General features: G+C 49.6%; 1 long non-coding RNA gene across 3 annotated transcripts in view; it reads right to left on the reverse strand.

Moving 5' to 3' along the window:
- Nucleotides 1-17216, reverse strand: part of LOC122227644 — a 42000-nt gene extending 24784 nt beyond the window's left edge. For all 3 annotated transcript variants that reach the window (XR_006206176.1, XR_006206174.1, XR_006206175.1), the window contains exons 1-2: nt 16820-17216; nt 5455-5733 (exon numbers count right to left, since the gene is read on the reverse strand). This is a non-coding gene — a long non-coding RNA (uncharacterized LOC122227644). The remainder of the gene's footprint in view (nt 1-5454; nt 5734-16819) is intronic.
- Nucleotides 17217-24625: the final 7409 nt, after the last annotated feature.

Genomic DNA, 24625 nt, shown 5'->3' on the forward strand with positions numbered 1-24625 from the left:
AATAGCATGGGGACTGCTCCCAGGGAGTAACATGGGACAAAACCAAAAAGCAAAAAAATAGAGGCTCATTTGTGCAGTTCCTATTCAAACAGTCCTGGGAGAAAGGAGGGCTCAGATGGCCTTCGAGACAAGGAAATGCTTTGTGGAGGACGGGGGGCTTTTTCACGGGCTTTAAAGAATGAATAGGGTTTGGATAAATTGTGAGTTATGAGGCCATTCCAGGCAGGGGGACATCATGAGCAAAAAGGCAGAAACTAGGAGCTTGGAGTGTTGACATTAAGGGTGGAGGTGGGGATGGGCAAGAATTGGTCTGAAGAGGAGAATATCTGCTTGGCTGAAGGGGATATGAATGAGGTGGGGTAGACCAGGTGGCCCAACCATGAACTTCCTATCATGTTCAGCCCAAGGTGGTGCAGGGCATTCAGCAGATACTTAATATATTTCCGATTGGCTGAATGGATGGATACAGATACATGAATGCATGGATGCATAATGGATGGATGCATGATGGATGGATGGATGCATGCATAATGGATGGATGTATGATGGATGGATGGATGGATCATGGATGGATGGATGGATGGTGAATGGATGGATGATGGATGGATGATGGATGGATAGATGATGAATGGATAGATGGATGGATCATGGATGGATGGATGATGGATAGATATTTGGATGATGAATAGATGGATGGATGGATGACGGATGATGGATGGATGGTGGATGGATGGATGATGGATGGATGATGGATGGATGATGAATGGATAGATGGTGGATGGATGGTGGATGGATGGATGATGGATGGATGATGGATGGATGATGAATGGATAGATGGTGGATGGATGATGAATGGATGGATGGATGGATCATGGATGGATGGATGATGGATAGATATTTGGATGATGAATGGATGGATGGATGGATGGATGGATGGATCATGGATGGATGGATGGATGGTGAATGGATGGATGATGGATGGATGATGGATGGATGATGAATGGATAGATGGTGGATGGATGATGAATGGATGGATGGATGGATCATGGATGGATGGATGATGGATAGATCTTTGGATGATGAATAGATGGAGGGATGGATGGATGAAGGATGATGGATGGATGGCGGATGGATGGTGGATTGGTGGTGGATGGATGGATGGATGGATGGATGATGGATGGATGATGGTGGATGGATGGATCATGGATGGATGATGGATAGATGGATGGATGATGAACGGATGGATAGATGGATGGATGGATGGATGGATGCTTGGGTGGATGGATGGATGGATGCTTGGGTGGATGGATGGATGGATGGATGGATGGATGGATGGATGATGGATGGATGGGTGGACAGGCGAATTGTATGAGGTACAAGAGATGAGTGTGACAGCAAGAGCTCTGGGCTGGGAACTAGGAGCCTGAAATTCAGATCCCTTTTCCACCACTAACCAACCATCTGAGGGATGTCTCTGGGCCTCAGTTTCCCCACCTGTAGAGCCCAGGTGATTCTCAAGAGTCCTCCACACATGACAGTCTGTGATTTTGGAGACAGAAGCAGGGACTCAGGCAAGAAAGCCTACTCATGTAGCCCAGGGGGTGGGGGGAGCTGGCAGCAGGGGGTGTGCGCTACAGGTTAAGAACACAGCCACCAGGAAGGAGAGGCAGGTGTCGGCCTGCCTCTGCCACTTATCTGCTGTCACTCCCCCTCCCTAGACTACAGTTTCAGTGGATGCGTTCCAGGATTCTAGGACTCTGTGAGACTTGTCAGAGGAGCCTAATCTCTAGAGTGAAGAGCCCAGCCCCACCCCTCTCTTACCCCACTTAGGAGGTTAAAGCGACTTGGGAAAAGCACTTATTCTCAGCTCCTGGAATTACCCTTCATTTTCCTGGCAGATAAATGGGGCAAAACAGAAGATACTGATACATTTAAATGGATCAAGGCAGGCGGAAGTTTATAAGATTTGAATACACTTTCTGGCTGCCTTTGAATATTCATTTGCCCAAGGGAGTGTCGGGCAGCCAGATCCCTGGGCCCTGCAGGAGGTTATCTGAGGCTGGGGGGAAGGGAGGCACAAAGACAGGGTTGGCAGGAATCTCTGCTCATCAGGCACTCGGGAGCTCACCGCGGTTCTCCACCAGCTAAAATGTCACAGGCTCAGAGTAAATCCTGGGAGTTGATACACCCCATGGTTACTGTTGCCGTAGCAACAGCCTCCCTGCAACCATGTGTCCCGGCACATCACAGCAGACAAGATAGGTCTAGGAGGTGAAGGATGAGGAACCAGCCCAGGTCTCCAGGGGGCCCCCAGGGTTCTGAAACCTTCCCTGGAATTCCAGAATACACCCTAGGCTCCTCAAGCATCCCTGAGATTCTGAAACAGAGCCCAGAGATCCAGAACGAGCCTGAAATTCCAAAATCTGTCCTTGAATTCCAGAATACTTTCCCCAAGGCCTAGAACACACTCTAGATATCCAAAGGATACCCTTCACTTCTGGCTGTCTTGGCACACTCTGCAGGCAGCTCCCCCAAACTCTAAAACACGCCCCTGAATAAACATGTCCTTAAGTTCTTATCTCCCTCGTGAGTAGATTCTTCCCAGGACCTGGTTTTCTGTCTGAACTGTGAGGACCGTAGAGCACTCAAGGCTCGTGCTGGAGGAGAGGGGCTGGGACGAGCCTAGGGGTTGAGGAGATTGACCTTGTCCTCCAACCCAAAGTGCAGACCACCCCAGACGTGTGGGTACGTGCCAGCCCTCACAGTCAAAGGCAGCTCCCCTGGCCCAGTGCTCCCAGCACTTTCCATGGTGTACCCTGTTCTCTGCAGTGGGGATGAGTCGATGCTGAGTCATCTCTACTCTCTGCCAAGGCCCCTGGGTGACCATCAGCACATTAATCCTGGGCCTTCCAGGAGAGGCCAAGCTGAAGGGCAGCCCAAACGCTCCTCTCTGCCCAGGCAGTCTGAGGTGGGGGGTGGGGGGGGCAGCTGAGTGGAGAAGCCTTCCGCTCCTGGCTTTGGGAGGGGTGCGGTGAAAGGATGGGGGTGGGGGGAACGGTAGTCCACAAGCCAGTCCTCCCCACCACCCCTGCCGACACAGTCACCCAGTCCAGATGCCTGAACAACAGCGTCATCCCCGCAAGCTGGTGGGAAACCTCAGACTGCCTCAGTCTGTTCCCTCTTCCTTTCCCACCACGCTGCTCACTGCCTGTCATCCCCACCCTTAGTTCCCTGACCCCATCCTCACTCCACCCCCACCGCCATGGTCCAGGCCCCGTGACTCCGGACCGTCGGCCTTCCCCGTGTCTCCACCTCCACTTCTACCCTCTCAGTTCTGCGGCTCACAGGCAAGGCCGCGACCATCCTGCTGTCCTGCCCAAAGCTGCCGTCCCGCTCCCACACCAAGTGGCACGGCCACTTCACCTGAGCGTTCGAGGCCCCCTGACACCTGGCCACATCCAGCATTTCCCACTTACGGTCCCGACCTCTGCCAGGCGGGCTGACTCCCCATTGTTGGAAAAGGCCCAGCCCCCATTCCCAGCCCTCCGTGTCCTCCTCAGAGGCTCTCTGCACCTCTCTGAATCTCCATGCCAGCGTCAAGGGCCACCCCGTCGGAGATGACCGGAACCACTGCTCACTCTGCATCTCTCTGAAACCGCAGCACCGCTTGGCTGTACCACAGTGTTTGGACAGAGTTGGTTATGGATTGTCAGACCTGCCAGGAGCCACAGAGATAATTAAGTCCAAGTGGTTTTCAAACTGGGCTCTGTGGCACCCGAAAGGGGGGCAAGGAGGAGCCTCAAAGACTGTAGGAGGAGCGAGGTCATGAGGGGTGGTCCAGTGCAGAGCATCATTAGCCAGGCTGGCCAGAGAAGGCTGTCTGAGGAAGCAACCTCTGAGCTCACCCCTGAATTGCCAAGGGCCACCTATGTACACATGATTCTAGGAGCAGGATATTCGTGCAAAAAGAAAAGCCAGTGCCAAGGTCCTGAGGCAGAAACAAGCCTGCCATCTTTAAAAAAAAAAAAAAAAAAACGACAAAAAGTTCAGGGTGATAGTGACCAAGGGCCAGAGCCATCCATCCAAGGTGAAACTTCCAAAGGCCCATTCCTCGTGGGGAAATGACCTGGTCTAATCCTGCTATTTCAGGAAGGAAAGGAAAACTAAAATGAGTACACCCAGGGATGATTGAGGTCCAGCGGACAAGGGGCGGCAGGGCTGAGACCGGCTCTCAGGTCTCAAGACACTGCCCCAGGCACTATCTGTCACCCCTCGTGGGCAGCACAGGCCTCCCTGGTGTCCACCCCTCATGGCCACTCACCAGCTCCTGGTCCCCACCCCGCCCCACCCTGTGCACAGGTGAGAAGCATGAATGAGGTAACGTCTCCCAGGCCTGGGAGCTCCCGGGAGCAAGCAGCCGGCCAAATAAAGGCTTTATTGGATTAGTTAAACATGCATCCTGTGGCCAAGGGCCTCCTGGCACCAGACAGCCTCACAGAGGAAAAAAACAGAGAAGCAGACGATGAAATTAAAAGGCTTTTCATTTCCAGAGCTGAGGCCGACACGTGCAAGTGGGGAAGGCATCTCTCGTGGCTCCTCCCCACCCTCCTCCCAGGACCCCTGCCCCTGCCTCACTGGCCAGGCTCACGACTCCCACGGTGGCACGGGGCCTGCCAGGCAGCCCTCCTGCAGCACCTGGCCCGGGGCTCAAGGAACCAGAAGGGACTCGGGGAAGGAAGGACATGCGGCAGGTGTCTGAGAGGTCACGTCGTCCACCCCATGGTCTCAGGGCTGGATCACCTCTACTTCAGAAGCCAGCAGGCCCCAAACCTGGAGAGGGTAGGGCAGGTGAGGGCTGGGGAGAAGGAGACACCTAACAGATCTCATTTCTTAAAGGTGCCTGGAGCCCCAGTTTTCCACGGAAGGGGAGAGGGAACCTCTCTGTTTTTCTGCTCCCCCCTCACAGCCTTACTCCAGCCTCCCCAGAGCCTCTGATAGCAGCAAACTCTCTGGGTACAAACACATCCACCCGCACGATATTTTCCCTGCTGTCCCTGGAGAACATCACCTGGTTTCCTTTCAGACCAATCAGGCCACTAAGATATTTTTACGTAAACAAATTTCCCCACCACGATCGATCTGAGAGAGAGAGAGAGAGAGAGAGAGAGAGAAAGAGTGTGTGTGTGTGTGTGTATGTGAAAGTTTGTTAAATGCACGTTCCCAAGGCCAAGGTTATCCCCCTCCTGTCGGTGCTGCCCTTGAGAAAGGGTCTGTGGGAATTGTAAGCACCATAAGGAAACAAGACAGTTTATAGATCACTTCAGAGGAGACCATTTCACTGCTGGCTCTTTTCGATTTTTTTTTTTTTCCAACAAACATCTATTGAGCACTTAGTGTGTACAAGGCAATGCATTAAATATATTTTGTTTCCAAGAGCAAACAAAACAGACCTACCTCCTTTCCTCTGGGAGCTTACATGTCAGGGCTGAGGGACTGGGTGATTCAGTAGATCTATAATCAAATGACCCAGTTCAAGGGGTGCTGGTAAATGAGTCAATGTCAGCCTGCAGGAAGTCTCTGATCGCTGGCTCTCCGATTCTTTCTTTGGACATTCTCATCAAGGATGTAATGATGGAGGAGTCCTGGATCCCAGCAAGCTTGGGGCGTTCGTGCACAGATGTTCACAGAGCAGGTGCTCTGTGCCAGATACTGTTCTAGGCACTGAGGACACACCTGTGAACAAGACAGACCAAAACCTCTCCTCATGGGGCTCACATCCTAGTTGAGGGAGAGAGATAATCAACCAATTGATAAGTAAAAGAAAGAGAATATCAGATGCTGGTAGGCACTGTAGAAAAAGTAAAGTGGGGGCTATAGAGTGCTGGAGGGTGAGGGTTACATTTAAATATGATCAGGGAAGGCCTCACTAACAAGACAAAGGAGAGGATGCAGATCAGGCAAGCCGCCTAACACAGCATTCTTGAAAACAGGGAAGGGGGCACCTGGGGGACTCAGTTGGTTGAGCGTCCAGCTTCGACTCAGGTCATGATCTCACGGTTCATGGGTTTGGGCCCCGCATCGGGCTCTCAGCTGTCAGTATGGAGCCTGCTTGGGATCCTCTATCTCCCTCTCTCTTGGCCCCTCCCCTGCTCACATGCTCTCTCTCTCTCAAAAATAAATAAACATTTTAAAAAATATAATAAAAAGAAATGGGGGAAGCATGTGCAAAGGTCCTGGGGTGGGAGTGTGCCTGGCATGTTCATGAAGAAGCAAGGCCGGTGTGACTGGACCAGGGTGATAGAGGGACGAGGGGCAGTAGATGAGATCAGAAGGAAAACAAGAAGAGGTCATTGCAGGAATCCACATGGCCAGTGGAGGTGCTCAGTGGGACACGCTAAGGAGTGGTTAAAACATGGGCTCTATCACCAGGTTGCTGGGATCAAGATTCACCTTGCATAGGTTACTTTAACTCTGTGCCTCCGTTTCCTCATCTTAAGACAGGCAGAATAAGAGAATCTCCCTCCTGGGGTGGTGTGAGAATTAAATGAATTAACACTCATGAGAGTGGTCAGTACATAATCAGGCATTTAACTGTCAGCTCCTTACTTTCACAGGAGAGTGCCCTGGCCAACGCCACCTTAACCTGATAGTCAAGGTTCACATCACCGGTGATGTCGTGCGCCCCAATGTGATGGGACAGAGAAGGGCACTTCTCTGTGTATGCTTTCCAGAACCCCATAACTTCAGCCTCGTCATGAGAACAGCAGACAAACCCAAATTAGGGGGCGTTTTACAAAGCATCTGGCCATTACTTCTCAACACTTTCAAGGTCACAAAAAGCAAGGAAAGGCTGAGAAACTGTCACAGACCAGAGGATGTGGAAGAGATGGGACAGCCCATGCAGTGTGCGATCCTAGAACAGCAAAAGGACATTAGCGGAAAAACCGGCAAAACCCTAAGGAAGTCCGGGGCTGGGTGAATCATCAAGTACCAGTGTTGGTCTCTCTCAGTTTGACAAGCCTATCGCAGTCATGTAAGATGTTAACGACAGGGAAAACGAGATAAGGGGGCAGAAATCTCAGCTCGTAATTAAACAACCCAAGGACCGGACTGGCAACTTTATATTATTTGTTCAACAAACGCCCATAAGAGGGGCATCAGACTGACTCCACCTAATTCTACAGGACCCCCAGGGGAGAAAAAGGGGCCAAGCAAGGACGTGGGGCGTGGGGAGGAGAGGTTCCCTAACAACCCGGGTTCTTCATCCCTGAAAAGGGTGCTGCTTCCCCACTGTGGGAAAGGCTCCAAAAGAGCCTGGAGAACCCCTTGCCCTGGGGACCAGATTCTACCCCATTCAAGGGGGAGGCTGCAGACAACCTGGGCAGCTCTGGTCCCCACCGGAACGTCTCCATCTCTGGTAGATCTCCAAGTCCACTCCAGCCATTTCACGGGCTGGCCCCAGGTCACCCTCTCCTGTCCCGTCCCCGACAGACCCAGCAGCTGGCAGAGGCTAGCTGCTCAAACCCTTTACTGTTGACACATGCACCCATCACTGCACATCATCACTGTCAGCCATTCAACTAAGTCCTGCGCGATATGGCAAAGGGCATGCGAAACAGTTCGGGAGGCAGGGCTTGGAGGGGTCGGATCTCAGCAGCGCCCCCTGGGAAGTGTGTGACCAGTCTGGGGCCCCCTACCCTCTCTGAGCTTGTCTCCTCATCCAAAAGTGGGCAGAGTAGTAGAACGTACTTCAGGATCGGTGTAACTGGTCGTTAAAAGAGAAATATAGGGGCGTCTGGGTGGCTCAGTTGGTTGAGCATCCGACTTCGGCTCAGGTCATGATCTTGCAGTTTGTGAGTTCGAGCCCTGCGTCAGGTTTGCTGCTGTTGGCCTGTGAGCACAGAGCCCACTTCGGCTCCTCTGTACCCCCTCTCTCTGCCTCTCCCAAAAATAAATAAATATTTTTTAAAAGATAACTATAATAATTATTCTTATGTGGTAAGCGTTGCACCGGACGCAAAAGGGGCACAAAGTTGAACAGACCTGACCCTGACATCTTCTTGGAGGAAAGTCAGGCATTTAACAGTTAATTATAATACAGGACAGAAGTTCTACTGAAAATGCCTACTCGGTCACAGAGTGCCCAGGCAAGGCCCCCAGCCCCATATCTCAAGGCTTCAAGAAAGGAATTGTAGGATCTCCTCCTCAGAAGTTAAGGATCTTAGCTTAGTGTGGAGTTGAAAACCTGCCAAAGAAGACTGGCGTGTGAAATCTGTAGGCCTTGATTAGAGACAAACTCTTTCTGGCTTTTTAAAAGCACAACAAAAATAAAGATGCCTTCCTCCTCTCCCTTATGCACGTGCCCCGGCAGCCCTGCCCGCCTCGGCTCCTGCGGCAGCTGTGGTCCTGGGGGCATCCCAGATGCCACTCATCTGCTGCCCTCTGCCCTGCTGCTATGCCAGGAAAGGCCTCAGTGGCCCCAGTGATGACTGTCCCCAGCTTGGCCAGCAGGTAACTTCTCAATGCGCCAGGGCCAGGCCGTTTGGAGGCCAACACTGAGTGTAGACAGGCGAATCTGCCTAAATGGCAGAGGGCCAAGCTGGGGGGCCAGGGACTCAGCTGGCTGCCCTGGGCACCAGGAGGAAGTCAGGGGGAGGCACCTGCTGTTGGTGGGGTGCGGAACTGGTGGGCCAGGGCCGGGGATGCCTGGCTCATAAGAATAGCAATTTCTATCACGTGCCTTCTCTGTGCCAGGCAATGTAAAGCGATTTCATTGACTCATTGAATCCTCGTGGGATGGAGGACGATTTTTCTCCCCATTTTGTAGATAAAGGAATTGAGGCCCAGAGAGTTGAGAAACTTGGCCATGTCACACAGCTAGTGAGTGGCAGAGCTTGACGTCCAGTTCAGGCCCCTGTTTTAAGCACAACCCGACCCCCAGGGTCTATATAACTCTGACAAAGCAGGCAAGGAGCACCTGACTCTGCCCTGGGCAGTCCTGGGGGGCTTCCCTGAGGTGGCATCATTGGAGCTGGATCTTGCAGGACTCTCTCGGGCGAGACCTGAGGACGTCCAGGTATAGATGGCAAACGGAACACACACAAACATCTTGGTTCCCCCCACCCCTTGAATGCTGAAACAATAGCAAAGAGGCTTCTTTAAATGCTTGAAGATATGAGCCCACAGGATGGGGAGAATGGGGGAGGGGACAACGGCAACAAAATTTTAGGAGCTGAAAAATGAATGGGCAATTGAGGAAAAGGAATCAGGAAGAAAAAAAAATCCCCCGAAGACTCAGGGATTAACCACATAGGTGCCTCTGGAAGTTGGGGTAAAGAGCAGTTCAAATAAAGATTCCTCAAAAGGCTGTTTAAGAAGCTGCTATCACCCCGGACCCCAGACACCTACAGACTGAGGGACACCAGGTACAGCGTACAGGATGGTACTCTCCTGACGACACGGAGGTTCCGCATATACGAGCAGGCTAGATGTCAAGACCTAACCCTCTTGTACCACTCTGCTGACACACTCACACCCTCTAGGCAGACAACCAGAAGAACTTTTTCTGGGAAACATGATGCACCAAGCAGAAAAGACCCAGATCAACCCTAGATGCCAACAGTGGAGGTTTTCCAACCAAATAGCACTGACAGATCACCCTGCGAGGAAGCCCACAGTCCACAAGACCTACCCACGTACTCAGAGCTTCCAATCAGCTCCTACTTTACTATTTTTAAATATGCACAGATACCAAAGGTTTGCCAGGCATCTGAAGAATGCCTTTAACCTGAAAGATAAAAATAAACAAACAGAAAACACCAACTTGAAAAAACCTGTCTTAATATCATCATGAGACATGCATAGGTGGAATTAAACTAGGATTCTCATTTTGAAAAAGAGAGAGAGAGACAAAGCATGAAATAAAAAAGCTTTTCACAATGAAAAGTATAATGGAAAAAGGAAAAATTGGAAAATAAGATTTATCTTTTCCAGAGTGACAGATAAGGGAAAAAAAAGGAGAGAAAATAAAAGAAAATTGGAGAACTTGTCCAGGAGTTCCATCTTCAAATAATAACAATTCTATAAAGAATAGAAAAATGTGTAGGAGAGACAATGTGTAGGAATCATCAATAAAATAGATTGAGAAAATTTGACAGATCAAAAAAATCTTTCTAAATTTCAAGGACTCACATCACAGAGGTTCCAGTGCAATAAATAAAAATAGACCCACACCAAGGCATCTCATCATGAAATGTCACTATCCTGGGACCTCAGGGAAGATTCTCTAAGATTCCAGATTGAAAAGATAAGGAATGAGAACAGTGTCCTCCTCCTGGAACAGGCAATAGAGCAAAACCTTCAAATGTTCTAGAGAAAAATAATTTCCAACCTGCAATTCTATACCTAGCCTAACAGCCAATCAAGGAGGAGGGTAGAATGAAGCCATTTTCAGATGTCCAAAATCTCCAAAACTTAACATTCCATGGATCTTTTGCCAGGAGCTACTGGTGGATGTGCTCCACCGAAACCAAGGAATCAACCAAGAGAAAAGAAGACATGAAATACAGGGAGGTGAGATCCAACACAAGAGAGAGACAGAGGAATCCTCTGGACTGATAGCAAAGGATCCGAGGATGACGCCCGTACAACAGGTGCAGAAAGCAACCCGCCCAGGGGAAGCAGGTCACAGGTTCTGGAAGACTTCTTCAGGAGACGAAACTGATAGGAAATTGATGCATTCAAATGTGTCCAGAGGAGATTCACATTATTGGCCAAGAGTTTGGAGTTTACTTAGTTATGAGTACAAGCAAATAAAGATTTTTTTTAAAAGACAATTGGTAACTCCAGGGAAAACAAAAACTTGCACAGAAAAGGGGGACAGTGATAGCATTATGGGGGGCATAGGAGACCAGAAGAGCAAGGTCGTGGGGCAGGGAGCAAAGAGAGCTAAATCCTCAATTTATGTAGCAAAGGATCAGATAGCTGGGCTTCCACTCTGGCATGGCAATGTGAAGAGCTCTGCAGATATGTTTCCCAGGGAAACTGCTGAAAATTATTTTAAAACAACCATTTAAAGTCTGTGGAAATGGTCCTAAGGGCACACAGCAAATGAAGAAACATTCATTTAAGAAAACCTAATAAAACTCTATAAAAGCAGCAAGAGTCTGCAGCATTTGAACTATGATCTGCTTCCTCCTTCTCTCTCAGCTCAGCATTATGAAAACGCCACTCCAGATGGGTGTAGTCAATAGCACAGGGCTCTCTCTGTCCCAGCTTCTGGTGGGAGACCCACAGTATCTTCCAGGAAGGGCAGAATATCAGTATATCTCATCCTGCCTCAGCTTACTGTTGCAGAGACTAAGTCTAGGTGCGTGCAGCTAAGAGGTGGGGGCTCCCCTCTTCTTCCCAGCCCCCACCAGGGGGATCAGAGCTCTGCCTTGTGCCCTGCATGCTGGGGCCCTAATCACCCTCATCTTGGCTCATTCATAAAGCAGAATTTCCATGCCAGGAGAAGCAAACTGAGAAGACCAGAGGCCACAGCCAGCCCCTACTCCATCAAGTGCCCAGCTCCTAAAGGAGGGATGTCACTCACGAGAGGAGAGTGCCACTATTTCCACACTAAGTTCCAGAGACCTGGCTCAGAGACCTTGCCCAAAGGGAGAAACAGACCACAAATAGTTGCAAAACTTATCTCAGAAGCACTGAATTCGTTTGCAAACACGGCCTGGGGAAGATAAAGTTTAAGTACGCTATCAAAACCAATAGAGATTGCTGTGAAAAACACAAGAGGAGACCAGTGGGTTCATTTGACATTTCAGTGATACCATAAACTGACCAGTTTATCAGAGAGAACCATGGAAGGAGACAGATAAAAAGAGCCCTCTTCGGATCAGAACAAAATCTCGAACAATGACCTCAAAAATTATATCCTCAAAGGAGACTGGAATTGTTATCATATATTATTTAAGAAGTTCAATTTCCATCAAAAAAATTTACAAGTTATACATAGAAACAAGAGATTTTGGCCCACACACAAGAAAACAAACTGTCTGTGAGAGTAACCAGATGTCAGATTTAATAAAGAATTCTAAGTAGCTATTATAAATATTTTCAAATAACTAGAGAAAGCCATGCTTAAAGAACTAAAAGAAGATATGGTGACACTGTCTCATCAAATAGAGAGCATAAAAAAAGGGGCAGAATTATTTTTTAATGGAAATTCTGGAGCTGAAAAGTACAATAATCAAAATGAAAATTTCACTAGAAGGGCTCAACAGTTGATTTGAACTGGCAGAAGAAATAACTAGCAGACTTGAAGATATATTGATAGAGATAATGCAATCCAAAGAACAGACAGAAAAAAAGCACAAAAGAAGACGAGCTTTAGGGAAATGGGGAACTCTATTAAGTCCACCAATGCGTGTATAATGGGAGTACCAGAAACAGAAGAGACAAAGACATGAGCAGAAAAAAATTCAAGTAATGGCTGAAAACATCCCAAAGTATGAAAAACTTTAACCTGTAGATTCAAGAAGTTCAAAAAACTCCAAGAAGGATAAATGCAAAGTAGGAAAAAATGCTGAAAATCAAAGAGGAGGAAATCTCCAAGACAGTGAGAGAAAAGTGATCACTTACAAGGGAACTCAGTAAGATTAAGACTGACTTCTCAACAGAAACAATGGGGCTAGAAGGCAGTTGGGAAAACATATTTAAAGTGCTTAAAAATACTGCCAGTCAAAAGCCCTATATCCAGAAAAACTATCTTTCAAAAAAGAAGAAATAAAGACAACCCCAGTATTACCAAAGCAGAAAGAGAAATCACAAGATTATAGACCAAATACATTCTCTGAATATAAATGCAAAATCCTCAATAAAATGCTAGCAAACCAAATCCATCAATGTGTAAAAAGAATTATACACCATGATTAAGTGAGATGACGTAACCCAGGAGTGCAAGATTGGTTTAACATCTAAAAATCAGGGGTACCTGGATGGCTCAGTTAAGCCTCTGACTTTGGCTCAGGTCATGATCTCACAGTTTGTGAGTTTGAGCCCTGCATCAGGCTCTATGCTGACAGCTCAGAGCCTGGAGCCTGCTTGGGATTCTGTGTCTCCCTCTCTCTCTGCCCCTCCCCCACTTGCGCTCGTGCTCTCTCTCTCTCTCTCAAAAATAAACATTTAAAAATTTTTTTAAAAACATCTGAAAATCAATTAATGTCATACATCATATCAATAGAAGTTTGTAAAGTCACATTATTACTTCAATAAACACAGAAAAGGCACTTGACAAAATCCAACACCCTCTCGTGATTAAAAAAAAAAAAAAAAAACACTCAACAAACTAGGAATAGAAGGAAATCTTTCAACTCGATGAAGGGCATCTATGAAAACTCCACAATTAATATCATATTTAATGGTGAAATACCAGATTCCTAGTCTCCTAAAATTGGGAGCAAGACAAAGATATTCACTCTCACCACTTCTATTCAACAGTGTGCTGGAGGTCCCAGCCAGGGCACTTAGACAAGGAAAAGAAAGAAGCAAAATACCTCTATTTACAGATGATATGATCATATATATACATAGATAGATATAGATATAGATATAGATATATATTCTACTCCTGAAATCATTATCGCACTATATGCTAACTTGGGTGTAAATAAATAAATAAGAATAAAATAAAATAAAATAAAATAAAATAAAATAAAATAAAATAAAATAAAGAATAGAAAAAATTAGAGAAAACCTAAGAAAAACACAAGACATGGTATGTTTATGGACTATAAAACTTAATATTATTAAGATGGCAATATCTCCCAAACTGATCTACAGACTCATTAATATAGGCAAAGGATCTGAATAGTCATTTCTCCAAAGAAAACATACAAATGTCCAAAAACACTTGAAAATATGATCAACGATATTAGTCATCATGGAAATGCAAACCAAAACTTCAGTGTGATGGCATTTCACACCCACTAGGACAGCTATTACCAAACAGGCAGATAATGACAAGCGCTGATGAGGATATGGAAAAATTGGAAATCTCAAACACTGCTCATGGGAATGTAAAATGATGCGACCACTCTAGAAGAGAATCTCAAAAGTTTAAACTATTGTCCTATGACCCAGCAATTCTGTTCCTAGGTATAACAAACTCGACAGAAATGAAAACTTATGTCCACACAAAAATTTGTACACAAATATTCACAGCAGCATTATTCATAATAACTAAAAGGGAGAAAGAACCCAAATGTCCATCAACTGACGAATGGACAAACAAAATGTGGTATATCATCTAATGGAACATAATTGGCTACAAAAAGGAACAAAGGACTGACCCATGCTACAACGTGGATGAACCTTGAAAACATTACGCTAAGCGAAAGAAGCCAGACACAAAAGGCCACATGCTGTATGACCCATTTATGTGAAACGTCCAGAATAGAGAAAACAGAGACAGAGAGTAGATTTGTGGCTGTTTAGGACTAGAAGCGATGGGGCAAACCTTGACTGTGTGGCACCTGCAAACCTCTTTTCTGGCAAGGAGTTCACAGTAGCTTTTCTCAGGGTCCCTAGGAGGGAGTCAAGACCAGCTCTCCTCATATCACAGATGGGTAGACTGAGGCAACCTATAGTAAAAAGACCCTCCACGAGCAGCCGCCTGGAGCCCAGGGTCCTGACCCTCAGTCCTCCCCTGGATGCGGTGAGGCTGGCTTCGCCTCCTGGTCCACTTGGGCCCCCTCTTATCCACATTTGAGATCCAGCGTGATGATGCCACTACCGGGAAGTCCTCTCCATGTCTGCTTTATTTTTAGATGCTGTAAGACTGTTGGGGAAGAAGAAAAAAATCCATTTTCCTGTTCAGAAACATGGACCTCCCTTTGATCACGCCACCTCCCCTGTCACAAAAGGGCCACTGTGCCTTCTCCTTCGCAATCCTGTTGCTCCAGGACCGGACTTGCACCCCTCTCCAGGTGCCCGGCCCTGCCCGCTCTCCAGCTCATCTCAGACCCCACTCCTTCCCACCCCCCTCCACCACACAGAACAGCCTGGAAGCCATCCTGTTCTTCCTCCCTCAGGGCCTCCGCACATGCTGTTCCTCCTGCCTGGAAGACCCTTCCCTCCTGTCTCCCTTGTGACTAAGCCCAGCTTCCTTTAGAACTGAACCTGAGGGGCGTCTGGGTGGCTCAGTCAGTTAAGCAGCCGACTTCAGCTCAGGTCATGATCTTGCGGTCTGAGAGTTCGAGCCCCATGTCATGCTCTGTGCTGACAGCTCAGAGCCTGGAGCCTGCTTCGGATTGTGTCTTCTTCTCTCTCTGCCCCTCCCCTGCTTGCTCTTTGGCTCTCTTTCTCTCAAAAATAATAAACATTAAAAAAAAAAAAAAGAACTGAACTTGAATGTCAGACTGGATCAGGCTCCTTGATCCTCGTGCCCAAGGCATCCTGAACTTTTCTTTCATAACGCGTTACACACATTTATAATGACTCAAGAATTTATAAAAATTTTCAAATGCCTTGTCAATTATGTATAATCATTTAATCCCGGGGTGCCTGGGTGGCTCAGTAGGTTAAGCGTCTGACTTTGCTCAGGTCATGATCTTGCAGTTCATGATTTCGAGCCCCACATCAGGCTCTGTGCTGACAGCTCGGAGCCTGGAGCCCGCTTGGGATTCTGTGTCTCCTACTCTCTCCGCCCCTCCCCTGCTCAAGCTGTCTCTGTCTCAAAAATAAACACTTAAAAAATTTTTTTAATAATTTCACCCTGCTAGGTTGAAAGCTTCCTGACGATAAGCCCTGTGTCCTTGTTCCCAGTTGTCCCCAGTGCCTAGCAGAGTTCCTAGAACTTAGTAGGTGCCCAATTAACATTTGTTGACTGGCTGACCTACTAAGGCAACGGAAAGCTCCCACTTGAGTGCCCGTATGTTACTCTGTCCTGTCCTCACTACTGAGGTGGCATTGGTTGCCCCTATTTTGCAGAGGAGAAAACAAAAATCAAAACCCTTTAGCTCGGAGAGGTGATGGAACTTGCCCAAGGTCACACCGGGCCGGAGGAGGTGAGAGGGCTGGATGGACACCCAGGCTTCTTCCCTCCGGGTGGCAAGGGAACACCCACTCCCCCTCCAAAACTCCCTCTAGTTAAGGTTGTTAGGGACAGGTCATGATGACAGTCTCTGCCACTGGGGGCAGCCCAGACCTGCCCCAGGCTCCAAACAGAGTAAAATCAGCCCAGCTCTTCTGAGAACCCAGTTGCTGTGGGGCCTCCTGCACGTTGTCACCCACCCGGTCCAGGCGCCCAGAGCCCAACCGAGGCAGGTAAATCAAGGGCGACCACGGCGCCTCGGCGCCCTCTAGTGGTGGCAGGAGAGAGCGGCTGTGGGGAGAGAGGAGGACGGGAGGGAGGGTAGGTGGCCCGGAAGGGGGAGGGGAGAGGGGAGAAGAGAAGGAGAGACAGTTGAGGCTAAGGAACAAGAGCCAGAGGAGACCGGCAGGGCATTTGTCTTGGCTCCAGAGCCCCCCTCCCCCTGCAACCGTCTCTCCGCCAGTTGCCCCTCTGGATTTCTGCCCCCCAGCTCAGCCCAGGCCCTGGGGCTGACCCCCCCTCGAGACCCCCACAGTCACAGGGACGAAGGCCCCAGGTCTACCCAGCCTGCCCCAATGCCTCCCCCCAAATCCCAGCAGCTGCAGTTGCCATGGTACCAGCACCCCCACCCCACCCCCACCCTGACACAGAAGGAGAGTCCTGAACGTGCACGGAGCCAGCTCATTTCCCGCCCCCCACTTCGGGGTAATTAGTGCAAATTAAATTTCACACCCCTTCTCCTGAGCAGTCAGAGCTCCCCGGAACGGATGCCCACGATTCATGGGGGGAACATAACTCTCCTCGCAGCGTGCAGACGTGAAAGAACATTTCTCAGCCGTTGAGTTCTCGCGCTTCCCCCAAGTCGCCCAGGCCGGGCTCCGACACACGTGCACGTGCTGCTCCGGGGTGGGGGCGAACCCAAGAGACGGTGGGGGGGGGGACCGGAGCCCCATTCCCGGCCGCACCCCTCACCCAGACTTTCCTCGCTCTGGCTCTAAAACCACAAGGATGGGCCAACTCACGGTAGAAAGGAAAGCGAGGGATCAGCAAGGCCTCAGAAACGCAAATGCGCATGCACATTCACAGGCCTGCTTCCTTCTGCCACCTGTGCCCTCCCAGAGGGCCCCAGAGTTCAGAGCCCCCACCCCCACCCCCACCCTCGCCTGGTTTAAGGCTCTGTCCGCTCCCCTTCTAGGCCTTTTGGCTAAGATGAAGTGTAAGGCTCTGTCCACTGTCAAATTCTCTTAACAAGGGGCCCACATTTCATTTCGCACTGATTTCTGCCAATTTTGTAGCCAGGCCTCCTCCCTGTGTGCCTTCATTTGCACGTAAGTATCTGGATAAGCCCACAAACACAGCACAAATAATCCCACTCCACGCTTTTCAGGTGCTTCCTACACTTTAACCCCGTTTAATCCTTGCAACAGCCCATTGAGGTCACTGTTTCATACAGTGCTCCTTGAACTTCTGGGACTTTCGAGTCCGGGGATCGTGTGAAAAGGTGGGTTCCGAGTCAGCGGGTCCGGGGTAGGGCCTGTGACTCTGCATTTATAGGAAGGTTCCAGGGGAGGCCGATACCACCGGAGGGTCATTTGAGAGGCAAGGGCATAGTCAAGGCTGGAGGGCCTGTCCCCCGGCCGCTTCAGGCTGCAACGGGCTCCCATCGGCCCCCTTCTCTGGAACGCTGCCCTCAGCCAACCCAAGCTGCCTCACCGGAAAATGCCACGAGATTATTTCCTCCTCCAGGTGAAGGGTTGGGGACACACAGCCAGGGACTGACTGGCAAGATCTTGCCTCCTTCCCTGGGGTGGGCCAATATCATACCAGCTGTGGATGAACCCGCCTCTCAGCTTGGTGCCTGGCCACCTCCAGTGCTACCTGCTTCCCTCACTCCCTTACAGACTCTCCCAAAATAAGTCACTTGCGTAAGAATGCCTGTCTGGAGGCTTCTAAGGGCACCCTCCCCAGCCAGGGAGATAACTGGTTTTTTCCTCATTTTATTGATGAACAGATTGGCCAAGGGGTTAACTTGCCCGGGATGCATAAGCGACAGACTGAAAATTCAAACAGCAGCCAGGTTCCACGACATGATGCTGCCTCAGGATGCGTGTATACACCGTAAACCCACATTTGCACTCACATACATACACTCTTGTGAATGCACCTGTTCGTGTATCTATGCGCATAGCGTATTCTGCATGATATTGACACCCCAGTGCACATACACGGATATTGCTTCCTTCTAACATCTACTCACACACGTGCACCTACCCCTGATGTCTACCTCCCCAAAGACACAGATGTGCAGATTCGTTCATTCGCTCAGTGAGCAAATGAATTATTTCACATGTACCTGGACATCGGTCCATCAGATCCTGGCTCAGCCATCACCACCTCCCAGAGCTCTCCCTGTCTCTCTGAGATTAGGTCTGGAGTGCCTTCTCCCAGCTCCCTCAGCTGCCATCCTTGGAACTCTTGTCCTTTCCAGCCCCCTCAACAGGCTGGGCTCCTCCAGGCAGGGCTTCCCCGCAGCACTCAATACAAAGACACCGGTCCAGCCACACTGGTCTAAGTGCCCGCCCCGCCCCCCAGCCGCAGCAGAAAGAGCCCTGAGCTGAAAGTTCCTGCTCTCACGCTGCCACTCACTTGCCGGGCGGCCCTGAGAAAGTTGCTCTTCCTCTCTGGTTTCCAATTTCTCCATCTGTCAATGAGAGGATGGGGTGCAATGATCCCTAAGGTTCTGACCAATCAGAGCCCCAGATAGATCTCCTAGGTTACGATGATTGGTCCCCGACGGAGCACATCGCCCAAGCTGAGCCAATGAGAGTCCATCCTGGGACTCTGACTGAAATTATTATACTAAGCATCTCACTTCCTGCTGAGGTTGCTGGCTGGCAGCATCTGAACCTAGAGATACCAGGTACCCCTGGGAAGAGATCCTGCCTGGGAACCAAGCCGATACTTATCCCTAAGGGCATGGTTCAAGCACCTGGATCCAGCCATGCCTGAAATCAGTTACATAGACCAATAAAATTCCCTTTTTGCCTAAGCCCATCTGAACTGCACTTCTGATGCCTATCTCCGATGGAGTCTTGACCGGTATAAGTCTTTCCACTTGTATATATTATATCATAGTTAGTGCTTTTTCCTGTGATTCACTTGGGATGCTTTTCCTGCTCTCATCTGATTCCCTCAATCCTTGTATCCTTGAATGTAGCTGAGGTGCCTCCTCCTCCAAGAAGCCTTTCCTCGCCACCCTGGTCCATGCTGTTACTTCTACATCTGGCATTTCCCCAAATACGTTTCTCAACACTAATCCTTTAAAAATCCCACTTAATGAGAAGGATTGTATGGCCAAACAAGCTTGGGAAACATTGCATATGCTATATCCTCCTTTTGAAGGATTCGCTGCACTGAGCCTATTAAGAATGTTGAGTTTGGGGTGCCTGGGTGGCTCAGCCAGTTAAGTGTCTGACTCTTGATTTCCGCTCAGGTCATGATCTCACGGTCAGTGGGATCGAGCCCCATGACAGGTTCTGCACTGACAGTACACTGCTTAAGATTCCCACCCATCCCATCTCCCTCTGCCTCTCTCCCCCACTCATGCGCTCTCTCTCTCGCTCTCGCTCTCTCTCTCTCAAATTAAAAAAAAAAAAAGAATTCTGAGTTCTAATGTGAAGAAGTCAACTCATTTTGTGTTTCACAAACTTATTTCCTCATAAAGCCTCTTCTTTTATTTTCTGGGATACCTAATAACATCTTGCAGGACAGGGTTCCAGGGTCTCACTGAGTAAACACCACTTCAACTTCCATTGGTTCAGGCTCTGTGCCCTTCAGGGGCTTTTCACATCAATTTCCCTAGTGCTTAGTAAATGCCCACTGTGTGCCAGGCCCAGCACAAGTGGCTGGGGATGCCTTAATGAGTCAGTCTCTTCCCAGACTGGCAGGAGCCCGCAGGTTGAGGGGCAGTCGTGACTTTACTGCCTGAGTCTGACCAGGGCCCACCAGTGCTGTGTGGCCTTGAGCAAGTCATTTCTTCCCCTCTCTGCCTCAGTTTCTCCATCTGTAAAATGAGAGGGTGAGATGTCATGGTCCCTAAGGATCTGGCCACCTGGAGCGCCAAACTCCCCAGGCTGCAGTGATTGGTTCCAGGGTGGGCACATGACTCAAGGTGAGCCAATGAGAGTCCATTCTGGCACCCTGGGTCCCTCCAGGAAGTCGGTCGCCATGAAATCACAAGGCAACTATGGATTTGAGTGCATGAGTGCATTCTTAAGAGGGGGGAAAGGTCCATAGCCCTCAATACATTCCCCAATTCCTCCATGGCCCAAAGGAGGTTTATAAATGCTGGCAGAAATGAAAATTCAGTAACAGGCACTGGACCCGTCTGGTGAGGAAATGGAGACCTTGTGAGAGGGCAGAAGATTAAGACTCAGAGTGAATGAACTTGTTCAAGCCCTTCAAATGCTTTTGTGTTCACCAGGTTGAGGTGGTTTTGATCTCCTGGCGCGAAGGCTTTGTCTCTGATGAATTCCAAAGACTCTACTTAATGAGCTGTGTGCCTTCAGGCAAGTTACTTCCCCTCTCTGCACCTCAGTTTCCTCATCGTGTAAAATGAGGACGCTTTCAGGTCTGATCTCACAGGGGAGGATTAAACGAGATCATGCAGGTGAAGTTCTTAGCCCAGGGATGGACCCAGAAGAAACATTAAATAAAGGTTAGCTGGTGCCGTAACGGCGTGCGTGGTGAAAATCAAACAGAAGGACAACAGCTGGGGTTCATCCTCCCCATGGCCCCCATTCTAAGATGGCTCCTCATGATGCCCACTTCCTGGCTTCGTGTCCTTGTGTAATCCCCTCCCCTTGAATGTGCCGTGGACCTGGCGACTTGCTTCTAACACAGAAAATGCAACAGAAGTACTACGGGGGTGTTGCTTTCAGAATCGGGTGACACAAGACTCTGGCCTCTGTGTTGCTTGCCCCTCTCGGGCTCCCTCCCGTGCCCGCTCTGATGGAAGCCAGCTGCCATGTTGTGAGCTGGCCTGTGGTGAGGCTCACATGGCAAGGAACAGAAAGCGAGGAACCGAGGGCCTGAATCCAACAGCCCCCAAGGAGCTGAATTCTGCCCACACAAGTGAGCCCGGAAGTAGGTCCTTTCTCTGCTGAGCCTTCAGAGGATACAGCCCAAGCCGACACTTTCCTTACAAGCTCAGGAGGGACCCTGAGCCAGAGGACCCAGCAAAGCCCCCCTAGATTCCTCACCCACAGAAATTGTGAGATACTGTTACTGTTTGGGACGCCTGGGTGGCTCACTTCGGCTCAGGTCATGATCTTGCGGTTCGTGGGTTCGAGCCCCGTGCTGGGCTCTGTGCTGACAGCTCAGAGCCTGGAGTCTGCTTCGGATTCTGTGTCTGCCCCCTCCCTCACTCGTGCTCTATCTCTCTGTCTCTCAAAGAGGAATCAACGTTAAAAAAAATTCTTTTTTAACTTAAAGGTTGTCATTTAAAGCCACTAACTTTGGGGGTAATTTGTTACACAGTAACAGATAACTACTATCTATCTGGTGAGAGATAACTGACACACGTAACGAAAAAGGGGGGACCTTTTTTAGCTCACTGAACTGAAAAGTCCAGGAGTAGAGTCTGCTTCAGGTATGGCCGGATCCAAAAGCTCAAATGTCAGCAGGACTCTGTCTTAGCTTGGGTTTCTGTGAGGACAGGCCTGAGACAAGGACCTGGACACCTGGTGGTGTTTGGGAGGGGATTACGGGAAAACAAGAATGAGAGAGAGAGAGAGGAAGGGAGAGAGAGGGAGGAGATTGAGACCAAGGAAAAGGAAAGGGGAGAAAGGGTGTGTTTCCACACTTGCTATGATAAGTAACACGGGCTGGGCTCCTCTGGAATCTCTGAGAAGCAGACTGCCTCCCAGCGTTGTCCTTCTGGAGAGCGGGAGCCGGGGGCATTTACCTAGCAGCTCTTCACTACATGGGCTGACAGTGGCCCGCAGGGTATTGACCTCCCAGAGTGGCAAAGCCACCCCTGTTCTCTGGCTGGGCGGGCTCCTCAGCTCCAGAGATGCTTGAGGTGGACCCTGACAGCTGTCTCCTCCACCCCTCAGCTTCCCCCCCTTCGCCCCCCCCATGAGATGCCTCTAGGGTCAGGCAGCCTCTTCCGGAGTGGCAGCGACAGTGACAAGGACAGTCCTGGACTCTCCTCCTACAGCTCAGCAACCCCTGGGGAAAGAGTTTATCTTTCCCGATAGTTCCAGCAAAAGTCTTAGGAGAGGGTTTCATTGGACAGGAAGGATCCCATGCTCACCCCTGAACCAATCACTGAGTCAGCTGGCTAGGGGTCTTGACCTATCCTTGAAGCCATGGACTAGGGGTAGTGCCTCCACTGAAATTTCAGGAAGTTGAAGAAAAAGAAATGAACACTGTCAGGAAAACAGACTGACATCTGTGAAGTCTACATGAGTCTGACTCACATTAGTGGGTTATGAGATCAATTTTCATAGGTAATAACTAGCATTTTTTAATGTAGTAAAACAGGAGTTCTCAAACTTTAGCCGCATCAGAACCATCCAGAAGGCTTGTTGAAACAGTTTGCTAGGCACTACCCACCCCCCCCCCCCGACCCCCCGCAGTTTCTGATTCAGCTGGTCCGGGATGGGGCCCAAGAAATTGCATTTCTAACAAGTTCTCAGGTGATATTGGTACTGCTGGTCCAGGGACCCCACTCTGAGAACCACTGGGATCGAAGCTATCAGAGGGCACTGCTTGTAACAAGGCTAAGTTCTGTCCCAGTGACATGTGTATGCGGACACAGGGTCACCACGTAAAAAGCAATTCTTACTGAGATCTTCCCAGCACAATTAAGTAATTGGCCGGAAGTCGTACAGCTGTCAGGTAAGAGCACAGGGGCTGGAAGGCAGGTCTCACGGGCTTGGAACCACCGTGCTCGACAAATTGCTGCTGCACCACGCACAGCAACTCAGGATTTGGGCCAGTTGTCAAGCTGTGTTTACCACCTGAAGAAGGTAAGGTACAAAATAAGTTGTTGTAACAGAGCCCAAAAGACACCGGCTTCAATAAGATAAAAGGTTACTTCGGTCTCATATGACAGTCCGGAGGTACATGTCCGGGGCAGCTCTTCCAGCCTCCCCCTGCGGCTTCCATACTGGGATCCAAAGGTCTTGCAGCAGCAGGAAGTTAAGAAGAAGAAAGGGTAAGTATACTCCGTCCTTGAAAGGGCACACCCAGAAATTGCCTGGGCCACTTTCATTCACATCCCATTGGCTAGATCCCAGTCACATGGTCAGATTGACAGCAATGGAGGCTGGGAAATGTAGTCTTGAGCTGGGGGACCGCAATCAGGGAGTAGGGGCGAGTAAGGACAACTGGCAGAGGCTACAACACCAGGTAGTGTGGCCCGAGGTGCCCGACAGAGGCACCAAGGGGGAAGGAGTGCAGCTCCTAGGAGGACCCCGTCCCCTGCAGAGGACAGGATGATGGCCCAGCCTCAATCCCCAGAGACAGGGTCCAGCCACCTTCTCCAGCCCCCAGCTGTGGATCTAACGCTAAACCGCTCCCCCAGACCATTCTAACTTGGCTTAATAGTTTCTAAAAGGTTTCTACAGACAGCCTATTTCCCAGTTTATTACATCGTGTCAAGCAGAGCTTCCAATTTTAAGCTTCAAAGTTTATTTACTTAGAAAATGTTTGCTTTATCAAAAAGGATGCCGTGTGGATATTAGTAAAGCCAGGTACCTCCACCCAACAAAATAATCTCTCTGGTTGAACGGGAGTGAGCCTGTTAGACTTTATGCCTGAGCTTATTTTTACTGGCCCTGCTGCTGAACTTCACCCCCCCCCCCCATTTCATTCCCAACCACAGATGCTTCTTTTTCTAATCTTTCAAAGAAACAAAAAAAAAAAAAAGCAGTGACTCATAAACAAGAACAGATTTCTCTTGCTTGCAGAAAAGGTAAATTGCTGGCGGAAATAAATTTGCAGATGCTAGAATTTCACAGAAAGGAGCTCATTGGTGGAGCTGGTTAGGATACCCTGCCCTGCTCCTGCCTTCCCATCGGTATCTCTAACCCCGCCCCCATCTTTCCTAGGGAACCAAGCTGGGTGCTGTTGGGGCCTGGCTGGGCCCGGGTGTTGGGCGTGACCAGAAGGTAGGCTCCGCCTTTGAGAATCACTCCCCTGTTTATCTCCCGCTTTGTCCCAGTTCCTGGGCCTGGGATTGGGCCTGGGCTGGGGGGGTGGGGGGAGAGGGGGTGGGGGTGCCTGAGGTGCAGGACTGGGGCATTCCAGCTCTGCACAGTACACTGACCTCGATTTATGTGGGTTACTCCCAGCCTGTGGACCTGTCGCCTGATGAGGAGGCCTGTGGCACCTGCCCCGGGCCCGTGGGAGGTGGTTCCTCATTCAGGCAGACTGTGGGACCCAGGTCAGCAGGAGACAGGCTCAGATGCCAGAGCATCCTCCTTCTAGGAGCGAAGGCCCTGGGATAGGTTCTGGAAACTTCCCTCTCTG

Source organism: Panthera leo, chromosome C1 (assembly GCF_018350215.1).
Source record: "Panthera leo isolate Ple1 chromosome C1, P.leo_Ple1_pat1.1, whole genome shotgun sequence".
Lineage (NCBI taxonomy): Eukaryota > Metazoa > Chordata > Mammalia > Carnivora > Felidae > Panthera > Panthera leo.